The sequence below is a fragment of the Oncorhynchus keta genome, chromosome 34 (assembly GCF_023373465.1).
Source record: "Oncorhynchus keta strain PuntledgeMale-10-30-2019 chromosome 34, Oket_V2, whole genome shotgun sequence".
Classification (NCBI taxonomy): Eukaryota; Metazoa; Chordata; class Actinopteri; order Salmoniformes; family Salmonidae; genus Oncorhynchus; species Oncorhynchus keta.
This window is the reverse complement of record NC_068454.1, coordinates 20,987,982-21,000,425: the sequence shown is the minus strand read 5'-3', so window position 1 is coordinate 21,000,425 and position 12,444 is coordinate 20,987,982.

Sequence of the window (12,444 nt, the reverse complement as noted above, 5' to 3'; positions counted from 1 at the left end):
TCGCAGGTGCAGCAAAATGCTTATGTTTCTAGCTCCAACAGAGCAGTAATACTTAACAATACAAACAATACACACAAATCCCCAAAATTAAAATAAAGACATTAAGCAGCCCAGCGATGACTACCTCATCATTAAAGTGACATTGTGATTTGTGCACATCCAAAACACCAACTGGAACAGGAAGAAAAACACAGCCGCAGTGAACCACCTGACTTCTACACATGCCACTTCCCCCTCCTTTTATACCTGCCATGACACCATCCTTTTTAGACCAAAGGTCACATCAAATAAAAGGTAACAGAAATGCTCTTGTATTTATTCCAGGGTATTGGTTATGGGTGTGAAAACGTTCTGTTGTTGTAACACGCACGTCGTGGGAAGCAAATTAATTGAAACATATCTAAAAATGAGTTGCCTAATTTTCACACTGCTATCGGATAGCCAAGTGTGATCTGTACCATGTTACGTCTGGTGTGGATTAGAGATTAGTCCACAGCTGTCCAGTGAACCTTATCGTGCCTAGATCTCCCGGTTTCTCAGAGAACGGGGTAACCTTTCAGTCCCTTGAGGGCGAGGGTGAGCGGCTGGGACCACCTGACACCGGATCGCCTCCCTGGAATTTGGGGAGAGGCGATGTCCGTTCACAGAACCCACCCCATGAGGGATGTGGCATCCCTGAATTGTGTTTATTTGTTGGTTGCCTGTCATGAAAACCTTACCATGCACATTAGTCTTGTCTATGAATTTTCAAGGCTTTTTTCCCTCTCTTCTCTTCAAAACCACTCCACCACATCATAACCTCTGTGAATTTATGACCCTCGCCTCATTTCTCCAGTCCTCCCTGTCCTCCTCCCTCTCTCACCAACTGTCTTCTCTCCTCCATGTTCCTCTCTCCTTGCCCACATACTCCTCAGTGTTCCTTTGCCCTCGTTACACACAAACGCACACACACACACACACGCACGCACGCACACACACACACACACACACACACACACACACACACACACACACACACACACACACACACACACACACACACACACACACACACACACACACACACACACACACACACACATACACATACACATAAACACGTAGCCCTGTTCTTTGGAGACACGTCGGCCTGGCAGGCAGCGCAGGGCACTAAAAAGCTCCAGTGATGAGAAACCTCCCAGTCCTGCTGAGAACCCATCTTCTGTTTCACACCATTGTAAATTTATGCGCTCAGCACTGGGCACTTAGAAGGCTGCCCTTTCTCCCTCAGAGGAATGAAGGGATGAAATGAGGGAGAGAGAGTGGAGAGGAGGGAAAGTCTTTACTTTTTTTCCCTCTGTGTACCTCTGTCTTGCCCTGCCAACTCAGCAGTGGCGGTGGGCCTCGATACACATTCCTACACTTCTTCGTTGCTTCTCTCTGAATTATCAGGTGCTTAATATGTGTGTTTTACAGGCTTGGGCTTGAACATGTGTGCTGGGAATCGGGTTGCTGGAGTCACATCAGAATTAGACGTTCGTCCATGTTTCTCAAACGTCAAATTCCGAAGTGTTTAAGGTTACGTTTAGAAATTAACTCCGAAATCTTTATGTTAGGCAATAACTCAGAGTGGTTAGGGGCCGAGGTTAACGTTCGGGATTTCTGTTGCAGGATTCAAACATGCAACCTTTGGCACCAGAGGCAGATGCTTACACCCATTTTCCATCCCAGTCCACAACACCCTGCATCAAAACTGAAACCTACTTGAAGATAGGGGCAGCAGGCAGCCTAGTAGCTAGAGTGTTGGGCCAGTAACTAAAAGGTTGCTAGATCGAATCCCTGAGCTAACCAGGTACAAATCTGCCCCTGAACAAGGCAGTTAACCCACTGTTCCTTGGCTGTCATTGTAAATAAGAATTTGTTCTTAACTGACTTGCCTAGTCAAAAGAAGGCAACTGTGGCCACTTCCCTTTTTATCTCTGGCCATCCTCAGAAATGGATGGACGTCAAATACTGACTTGTATCACGGGGACCTGGCTGCTTAGGGACCTATGCACACAGTGAGACCACAGCACAGCCAGCACTGTGGGTCCCACAGCCGCACACACACACACACACACTCACACACAAACACACACACACACACACACACACACACACACACACACACACACACACACACACACACACACACACACACACACACACACACACACACACACACACACACACACACACACACACACACACACACACACACACACACACACACACACACACACAGTCTTGTACAGCAAACCTTGTGTAGACACGCAATTCAGTCCCATTCAAAATCTTATTTTCCCTAACCCCTAACACTAACCCTAACCCTAACCCGTACTCTTACCCTAACCCTAACCCTAACCCGTACTCTTACCCTAACCCTAACCCTAACCTTAACCTTAACCTTAACCCTAAAACCTAACCCTAACCCTCAAACTAACCCTATCTCCTAACCCTAACCCTAAACCCAAGTGTAACCCTAAAACTAATTTTAACCTTAACCCTAAACCCCCTAGAAATAGCATTTGACCTTGTAGGGACCAACAAAAAGTCCCCAGTTGGTCAAATTTTAGTTGGTTTACTATTCTTGTGCGGACTTCTGGTCCACACACACACACACTCATGCACACACACACAAACACACAGCCAAGGGCCAGCCGGGGTCATCCGGTCTCCTCTCTCCCCCTGTCCTCCCTCACCCCATCTCTTCTCTCCCCCATCTCATCCCACCCTCACCGCCCCTTCTCCTCACACCCTCACCCTTTCTCCCCCTCCACAGTTCTTCCCACCCTCATTCTGTCTCCCCCATTTCCTCCCACCATTACCCTTTCTCCCCCCTCCATCGATCCTCCTACTCTCACCCTGTCTTCACTCACCCCCTTCCTCCCCCCCTCCATCGATCCTCCTACTCTCACCCTGTCTTCACTCACCCCCTTCCTCCCCCCTCCATCGATCCTCCTACTCTCACCCTGTCTTCACTCACCCCCTCACCCCCAAGGTAATACATCATAACCCAGCTCTGACATGAGTTACTGTCACTCATTACAGCTGGCCAACATGTCTCCTATTCCCTCTCTCTTTCTCTCTTACTATTTTTCTCTATGTCTCTCTCCCTCCGTCTTTCTCATTGGGGTGACTGGTGGATGGATGCATCCATTAAAACATACTCTTACCCAATGTCGTATGTGATACAAGTGTGCAGTGAGAGGTAGCAAAAGCAGCGGTGGTGTTACACACACTTTCTTTTTACAATTCGGACACACGGCGCTCTCATATGATATGGGCGGTTAATCGCCTCTGGTGTAATTCATATTCTATTCAGGCAGTGTGTCAGGCAGCTTCAGAATGAGGCCCCCCACAGCTTAGTGGCACTCTGCCCAGGCCAGACCTCTCCACCCTTACTTCACCAGCTCTCTGAAAACCTCACTAGAGAGAGAGCAGTCCTTAACACTCTAGACACCCTAGACCAACAATATTTAAGACTTGTCTTATCTATGATCGTTTCCAACATTTGATTTAACCTTTGCTAAAAAGAAGGGAAATATAACCTTCAAGGGTGGTTATGTGTTCATAATTCTTCTTACCTTCCCGGCTAAACCCAGATGAAATCCGGGCAGCTTAAATCAACATAGACTTTCAACGGACTATAGCAGTAGTAGTGTGTGATGAATGAAAGATTTCTATCGTTTTACAGATTTTTTTTGTCACAGTAGTTTGGGAATTAAATAAAAAGTGCTGCCAAATCGGTGTAATGGAAGTGTGGGAGTCACTGTGTGCTTTAGATGGATTTATGGCTCTGTCGCAAGTTAGCCAGTAAAATGTTACTTGAGAGCAGCTGAAAATGTAGCTAAAATAAACAGAGGAAGAAAGAGAAGGAGAAAAATAGAAAACAGAAAAAGAAATCTTAGAGACCAGGAAAACAAATATCTAATGATCTTACACGTGGTGCTTATCTTCCGAACAGCTGAAAATACCCCTCTTTTCTAAACCATTGATAAAACAACCAAAGGGAGAGAACTCTCAAAGAGATTTCCTTCCCTCCCCTCCATTCCTCCCCTCCATCTCTTTACAGCCAGCACAAGCCTCTGGAGAGCAGGCCTGACTCTGTTTAGCCGGCCTGCGTTAAAAAGGGTTATCTGTAATGTTTGAAGGTGCTAAGCAGAGATCTGTCAGTGTGAGCACGCTGGGGGGCTATTCAGGGATGTAGGGAGGGATGGAGAGTGAGGTTAGAGAGGAGGAGGAGATGAAAGAGAGAGGGAGTGAGCCACTTAATGGTTCTATTGGATGAATCACGAGTGAGAGATCCGCCGTGGCCAGAGACGATCACAGGGCCTAGCAGTGTAGCTGTAGCTTGAGCTGTAGCTTTAGCTGTAGTGGTGATCCCAGCCAATAGGAATGCCAGCTCAGAGCCATGAAACAATAGACGACTTCAATTGGGTTATTGGTCTGTGGAGAGACCAGCGCGGCACTTAATTAAACACTAATATGAAGTAGTCAGCAACTCTCCCTTTGTTTTGGAAGGGCTTTGGGAAGAGGTGGGTGGAAATCTTCTCCTCTGTGAATCCTGGTGTCCTGCGTGGGTTGGGGGTGGGGGTGGGGGTGGGGGGGGGGGGGGGGGGGGGGTAGTAGAGGTGTTATTAGTGAGTGAGACGAGGATTAAACCGTATGTTTTGGTGGTATGTGTGAGTGTGTGCATGTGCGCCCAAGCTGGTGTTGGCTCCCCTGTCCAGCTAGAGGGCTGGCCACTGACAGAGGGATTACCCTGAGCTCAGAGCCCAAGCCTGCCTGCTGACAGATGACTGGGGCCTCAGAGTCAAGACACACCCTGGGGACACACACTCTGCACCCTCATCTGACCTCTAGGTATGAGTGTGTCTGTGTGTGCATCGTGTATGTGTGTTTGTTTGTTTGTTTGTTTGTTTGTTTGGATCAGCGATCGTAGTGAGCGGGCAATAATCCAACAGGCTGGCAGCCAGTCTAACTGTACAGGGGGATAAATATTAGCTACTCAGCTCTGAAATATGGCAAGAGTGAATATACTAGCTTTATTGTTCCCTCTATGTGCAATCTGCCTACATTAACCATTGCTGACAGTAGAGCTACTAGAGCAGGGCTCTCCAGCCCTATACCTGGAGAGCTAGCCTCCTGTAGGTTTTCACTCCAACCCCTGTTGTAACTAACCTGATTCAGCTTATCAACCAGCTAATTATTAGAATAATGTGCGCTAGATTAGGGTTGGAGCGAAAACCTACAGGACGGTAGCTCTCCAACAACAGGGTTGGAGAGAGAGTGTGAATCTATAACATAAGACAGATGAAGAACAACTATGGCCGGGTTTCTCGATTTGTTCGGTCTTATGGATGCATTGTTACTAGAGTGCTTTAATACAAAGTGGCTCATGAAAATATCTGTTAACTTTACCTAATATTGTATTTATCAGTGTCGAGATGGTAATAAAAGACTATAGAGCGTGTTAATTCATGGTTGATTGACAGTTTGACCCTCTTTCTGGGTGGTCTGGGGGATTCTTTGACAGGCGGTCCTGACCCTTCTTTCAGACAAATAAAAAATCTTTAAAGGGAATGGCCGTGCCCACATCAAGCTTAAATTTCTTATCTCCAAATTCTGTCCTGTCATGTTAGACACAGATTCCACGTTCCCCTTTAAAAGAGACACTCTTCCCCTTTAAAGATTCAACCTTTTCTCCCTCTAGGGGGAATTTGACACATTTTGATATGGTTCATGCTGCACTCATTACAGACCCAGGGACTGACTTGGGGTTCTGGATGTTGTTGTTTTTTCCACCCACAAGACTTAACAGGCATTTTTGGAATAGCTTCTGATTCCGCCTGATTATTCATTGTTTCCTAGTCTTTGGAGCTAGTTTTGATACCTTGAGTCAATGGTAGGTCAAACAGAGACATGCCCACTGCAAAAGAGCATCCATGTGGTCTCACTTTTCCCTACAGGATGTTTGGGATGGACTTCCTCTTTGTGTGTTAATTGACTGTGTGGCTAGGGGTAGACTCAGATAAGTGGCTGTGTGCTGGTTTTAATTGGCTGGTCTACTGTGTCGACTCAGAGTAGACCAACTGAAATGGCTTTGGATCCTTGGACATATCAAAGACTGGAACACCAATTATCTCTCCAGTCCTCCTATGCTGCTAAAATAAACTGATATGGGTAGTTATCTTCTCCTTAGTCCATGGTCCACACATCTACAGATAAATAAGATGCCTTATAACTTAAAACATCAATTGTTCAAATGAAGGCAAGGGAAGAACTACGTACATGTACTGTATATAGAAACAATCCACTATTCAGTCTGACTCATTCATGCAGCTCAAAATGAAACTTTAGACCCACCAGGTAAGGTCAGCAAAGTGTACTGTGTTTGTGAGTCTGTACAGTACAATATTTATGTTGTGGGTACAGGTATTTGGGATTCTTTAATGTTTTTTAAAATTTCATAACATTTACTTAACTAGGCAAGTCAGTTAAGAACAAATTCTAATTTACAATGACGGCCTACACCGGCCAAACCCAGACAACGCTGGGCCAATTGTGCGCCGCCCTATGGGACTCGCATTCACAGCCGTGATACAGTCTGGATTCAAACCAGGGTGTCTGTAGTGACGTCTGTAGCGCTGATATGCAGTGCCTTAGACCACTACGCTACTCAGGAGCCCACATAAAGTAACTCTACATAAACCTATATGTCATCGATGCTATGGATTTGGGTTATGCTCCGTTATGTATTGGTTTCTGTGTTCCTGGCGTGCAGCGTTTATAGATCCAGTAAGGCTTTTATAAGACATGAAATTGGCTGTCTGTCTGGGGGATTGTGGGCCCACGTCCAGTCTTGTATGTGATCACTCCCATGGAGACTGTAGGTACTTCATCACAATGGCAGACTTTACTCTCCACTCCCCAGCAAAACATCCCCCAAATTTGTTGCAGCGTTTTTAGAGCTTAGATTGGTTATTTGTGTAAAAATTCTGTCATTTCTAGCACAGGAAGTTGTTTGCTTTATTTTCTACATAGTTCTAAGTATAAAATACATAGTTAGTTGTGACCATTTACTTTTAAATTAGTATAATTTAATTAATATAATATGTGCCCTCCAAATGTTTGCTCTAATGATGCTCTTTGCGATACATGCTCTGTGTATTTAGGCCACTTCATGTAGCATAACACGCTCTACTATATACTTGTGTCCAGTTGACTAAGATATTGTGCTCAGTAGCTACTTTGTGAAAGTGTTTGTGTTAGTTTCCACAGGCTGTCGTCATTGCTTGTGTGTAATCCAGATTTATGTCACAGTATATTTAGATAATAACATAGATTAAACCTTCGACAACAAATCTCCCTCCATGTCATTTCGTCCGTCAGTCCTGCTGCTTTCAAACATACTCCATAAATCCTCAGGCAGAGTGCCGTTGTTCAAGTGTTTTTGGAACAAATCTGACCAGAGCGAGTCTAATAGATTTGTATTTATTTTCAGTGTTTAATTGGACAAGTGAACAGCATTCGAGCAGGGACCAATAGTGTCATTATTGTTCTAGAGAATAAACACTGAGAGGTCCTGCATGGACTATAAAACCTTAGGATAAACATGGCTCTCAAAGGAAAGTATTGAATGTCGGTTTATGGGTAGTAATATGAAGTGCAGGGCTCAAAAATGACTAATTACATCAGCTGCGTGGATTTCTGGGGAAAGCTCTTAAAAGAGGAAAGTAAGCAGTTTGTGTGTTGGTGTGTGTTTGTCTGTGTGTGTGTTGCTTCATAAGGGCCCAGGAAGGGTTGACCCCACTGTGGGGTAGGGGGGAGAAATGGTTTCCTCTCTCCTGATCTCTCCAAACTCGCGTTATTAAAACATGTTCCTCTCTTCCGCCCAGATGAGTGGAGGCGTGCTGCTGACCCACTCAACATGTGTGACTGACTGACGCTGTGGAGGGAGCACCTCCACTTTCAGCTCCTGGGGCTGCAATACAACAGCCACCATGACTCTTGATGGAACACACTGCTGGAATGGATAACGAGGAAATTAGAATGTTTTTATAAAGTGTTTCTATCTACTTTTTCTAATGTTGAAAGTTGAGATGAGAATGGAGGGAAAGCCTATAAATAATGACATGAAAATAAAACTCATGGTTTATCCTCACGACTGCTGTAGCTTTATGAATGTGGTGGGAGGTATAGCAGAAATATGCAGGGAATACTAACCATATTCACATAAATAATGCCACAGTGAATTTAAAATTCAAATATGAAGAAAATAAAAACGCAAGAAGGAAAGAAAAGAAGGTTAGACAGACAGAGTTGAAAGGCAGATGCAGATAAAGGGAGTGTGCACATGGTAACTACTCCAGAGAGAGATGGTCAGCACTGGGAATGACTGAGTGTTCTGTCACCTCATCACTCAGACCCTGACTGGAAGACCACCAATCTCTAGCCGTCTCTTGCCCCATTCTCATAGCAGCCAGGTTACGACTCAGGGTCTTCTCAAACCATATCTTACTCAGGTAGTTACAGGCTTATTTACTCCGAGTGGTGCAGTGGTCTAAGACACTGCATCTCAGTGCAAAAGCGTCATTGCAGTACCTGGTTTGAATCCAGGCTGCATCCTATCTGGCTGTGATTGGGAGTCCCATAGGAAGGTGCATAATTGGCCCAGCGTTGTCTAGGTTTGGCCGGGGTAGGCCATCATTGTAAATAAGAATTTGTTCTTAAATGATTTGCCTAGTCAAATAAAGGTTACATTTAAACGTTTTTAAAAAATAGAGTGCTGAAGGCAGATTTAACCTAACACATGGCCCACTGAAAGAATGACTGGTGGACTGACTCACCGACCAATTGTTAACTTCCTGTTTATTTGTTCACGTTCTCAAGTTTCAATCCGTTCGGAAAGTTGAACATAATTTGTTTGGAAAGTCCTCTAGTTCAGCAAGAATGACTTGTGGACCGGTTCACTCACTGACTAACTAACTGACTCACTGACTAATTGTTAATTTACTGTTTACTGTCTACTTTTAGCAGGTGTTGCTCATCCCTCATCTGAACAACTTCTCAAACTTCTTTGCAATTGTTTGTGGTTGCTAGGCAAAAGCCTCCCAAAAGAGCCAAAGAAATACCACAATGACACTGTAATACAAGAAGTAATATTAATCTATGTGAAAGATATAGGTCATGAACTGTTTGAACTTGGAAATTATAGACAATGGATTATTTGCAGTGTCACCTCCATGCTGTGGTATGCCACTAATGTGATGGCGATTCTGTATTGATGGGCAGTTGGGATCAGTGGTCTGTCAGTGTCGGACGGTTTCCATTTGCTTCCACAGCCACAAAGTCAAAAATGGCACAAAAAAAATCCCTTTTTCATCTTAATTTAATGTTAGGGTTAGCAGTGTGGTTAAGGTTAGGGTTAAAAAAGAATGTAAGAAGATAAATTGTAGAAATGGTTGGGTTTATGACTTTGAGGGTATGGAAGCTAGTGACAACCATGTTGGACCCAGTCCTAACCTTAACCATTATGAGCTAAACAACAGAACAGGTGCTAGGGCTGTAATCTACTGACACAGGCTTGGATAGGGGGCTTTGGATTCACATGGTCTCCGCAGGTGGCTACTGCCAAGAGTTTTGGGAAAGGTAAGACTGCAACCCAGTGGTCATGTTCAGTAGTGTACTGTCTAAGCCCCTTCTTTTTCTCTCTCTCTTCAATCCTTCAGTGGGTCACAGCTGACTGTTTTGGAAAACACTCATATTCTCTATACAGATTCTTAAGACATGTGTAGATATAGGATAGGTCCTCTGCATGAATGCAGCAAATTACAATGGATACATATCTGCTTTCTACCTGACCTGTGTGGTTGACCTACTTATTGATAGTCATTCCATACTCTCGTGCTGCTGATTCAGTTTCTGCTGTTCTGCCTGTGCCTACGGAACCCTGACCTTTTCACCAGACATGTACTTCCTTGTCGTGGTTCTGCTCCAGTTTCAACTGTTCTGCCTGCGGCTATGGAACCCTGACCTGTTCACCGAACGTGCTACCTTGTCCCAGACCTGCCGTTTTCAACCCTCTCCCTCTCCACCACACCTGCTGTCTTGACCTCTGAATGCTCGGCTTTGAAAAGCCAACTGACATTTACTCCTGAGGTGCTGACAAGTTGCACCCTCTACAACCACTGTGATTATTATTTGACCCTGCTGGTCATCTATGAATATTTGAACATATCTTTCAGAACAATCTGGCCTTAATGGTCATGTACTCTTCTAATCTCCATCCGGCACAGCCAGAAGAGGACTGGCCACCCCTCAGAGCCTGGTTCCTCTCTAGGTTTCTCCCTAGGTTCCTGCCTTTTCTAGAGAGTTTTTCCTAGCCACCATGCTTCTGCATCTGCATTGCTTGCTGTTTGGGGTTTTAGTCTGGGTTTCTGTATAAGCACTTTGTGACATCTGCTAATGTAAAAATGGATTTATAAATACATTTGATTGATTTGATTATAACACTGTCTGTATAGTCTTGAAACAGGGCACATGAGATTCATGTCAATCCATTGAAATCTATCCAGTTACACCCACATATAACTGCTACGGATAAGCGCTTATTCTACAGTTCTCTCTGTTTATTCATCTGAAGAGCCAAGAGTCAGTATGAGAAAGTAGTGGGTCATTTTTCTGGATCAGTCACAGCTATGGAACCAACCATTGAGCCCAATTTTTCCTCACAGGTACACTGGCCTGTTGTATGTGAAAAGCCATAAAGCTGAAATTAATAATAAACTTGGGGTCATTGTGTAGCTGTAGCCACAATACATATGAGTGAGATGGAGGGAGGAAACCTCAAACATTTTACTCACTCTTGTGTGCCATGGCTGTTATGAGTGTTCTGTAACAGTGCAGAATATAACAGGTTGACAAAAACATCAGGAAAAAAATCTCTCACTTTTAGATATTGCTTGAGGCAGAGAATGAGATTACACATGTAAAACTGGAAAAGTGTGCTATATTGAATAAGACAAGGTTAAAGGGCAACCGCACTTCCTGATTTGGACTTGTTTTAGATTTGGTTCTTTAAGAAATGCTAGCGACCATGGCTGAATTCAAACGCAAGTTGATTTCAGTGCCATGGTTTGATGTGGGTGTCTTGTGTGTGTTCGCAGGTGGGAAGAGTTAGCCAAATTGTTTCACCAATTAGCTTCACTGGCTGGTCTGCAAATGTGGCAAAATGTATTTAACTTTGGATAGCCTAGCTCAGGGGCTGGTTAGGGGCCGTCAATAAATTACACCATTTAAATTAGATAGTATTTACATATGGCACACCTTTTAAATTTCTCATTAAATTCCCCAAAATGTATTTCTACAATTTATAGTTGGCTTGCCATTTTTAAGTCATTGAAATTTTGAGTTATAGGAATTTGAACATATTGTCCCATTTACATTGTGTAATTTACCAATGGTCCCTAACTAACCCCATAGGGATAACCAAAGTTAACAAAAATGTACCACAGGCATTATGATTGGGTCCCATGAAGTTGTGTTCCAAACTGATGATTACTTGTGTGTTGCCATCTGTGGGCAGGATTGAAACAAACTCAACATTCATTTATGTTGTGATACAGTCACGAACCCAAGCCTCACAAAACGATGCCACGTAAACATTTACATTACATTACATTTAAGTCATTTAGCAGACGCTCTTATCCAGAGCGACTTACAAACAGTTTTCTAAATGAGAAGTTTGTTTTTAGGGGCAGCTGCTTTTTAAATTGAGTTCATAGTTTTAGTGAAAGGTAACTTAAATGTTGGGGGTAATATTCAGGTCAAACTTTGTTTGCTACGTAGGCTATCTGAAAAATTTTCATACTGTTTGGAAAATAAATGATGCATTCTAATACCATTTTGAGTTGAGATTAGTCTGTAATCCATTGCTGGTGTGTTGTAACATTGTGTGTGTGTTTCAGTTTTTTGCTGAAGAATTTTTAATTTAGGTAGAAGTGACATTTATAGCTTAAAGAGCCAAATTCAGCCTCATAAAGAGTTTCTGGCCCTTTTCACAGCCTTCTAAATACAGAGTTAATTTGATTTTTGTCTGCTACAAGATTAAAAAGCGAACAGGGGAAAAGGTGTTTTAAGGTGTCCGTTTCATTAATTCACAGCGCCCTGCGGTCAGGATATAAACACACTTGTGGAACATTACGTGTTTGATGTGGGTGAAACATTGCCAATGTTAAGTGATTAAAGTTCAGGGTTGTGGAAAAAATGAAAGCAGCCCATATTTCAGCAAAATATGGTACTGAAAACTGCGATGGGAGAGATGTGGGTCCTATACTCTACTCTTGGGTGAATTATGTTGTCAACATACACAAGGTATAGTCACCATAAATTCAGCCTGGGTTACAAGAGCAGTAAAGTCAA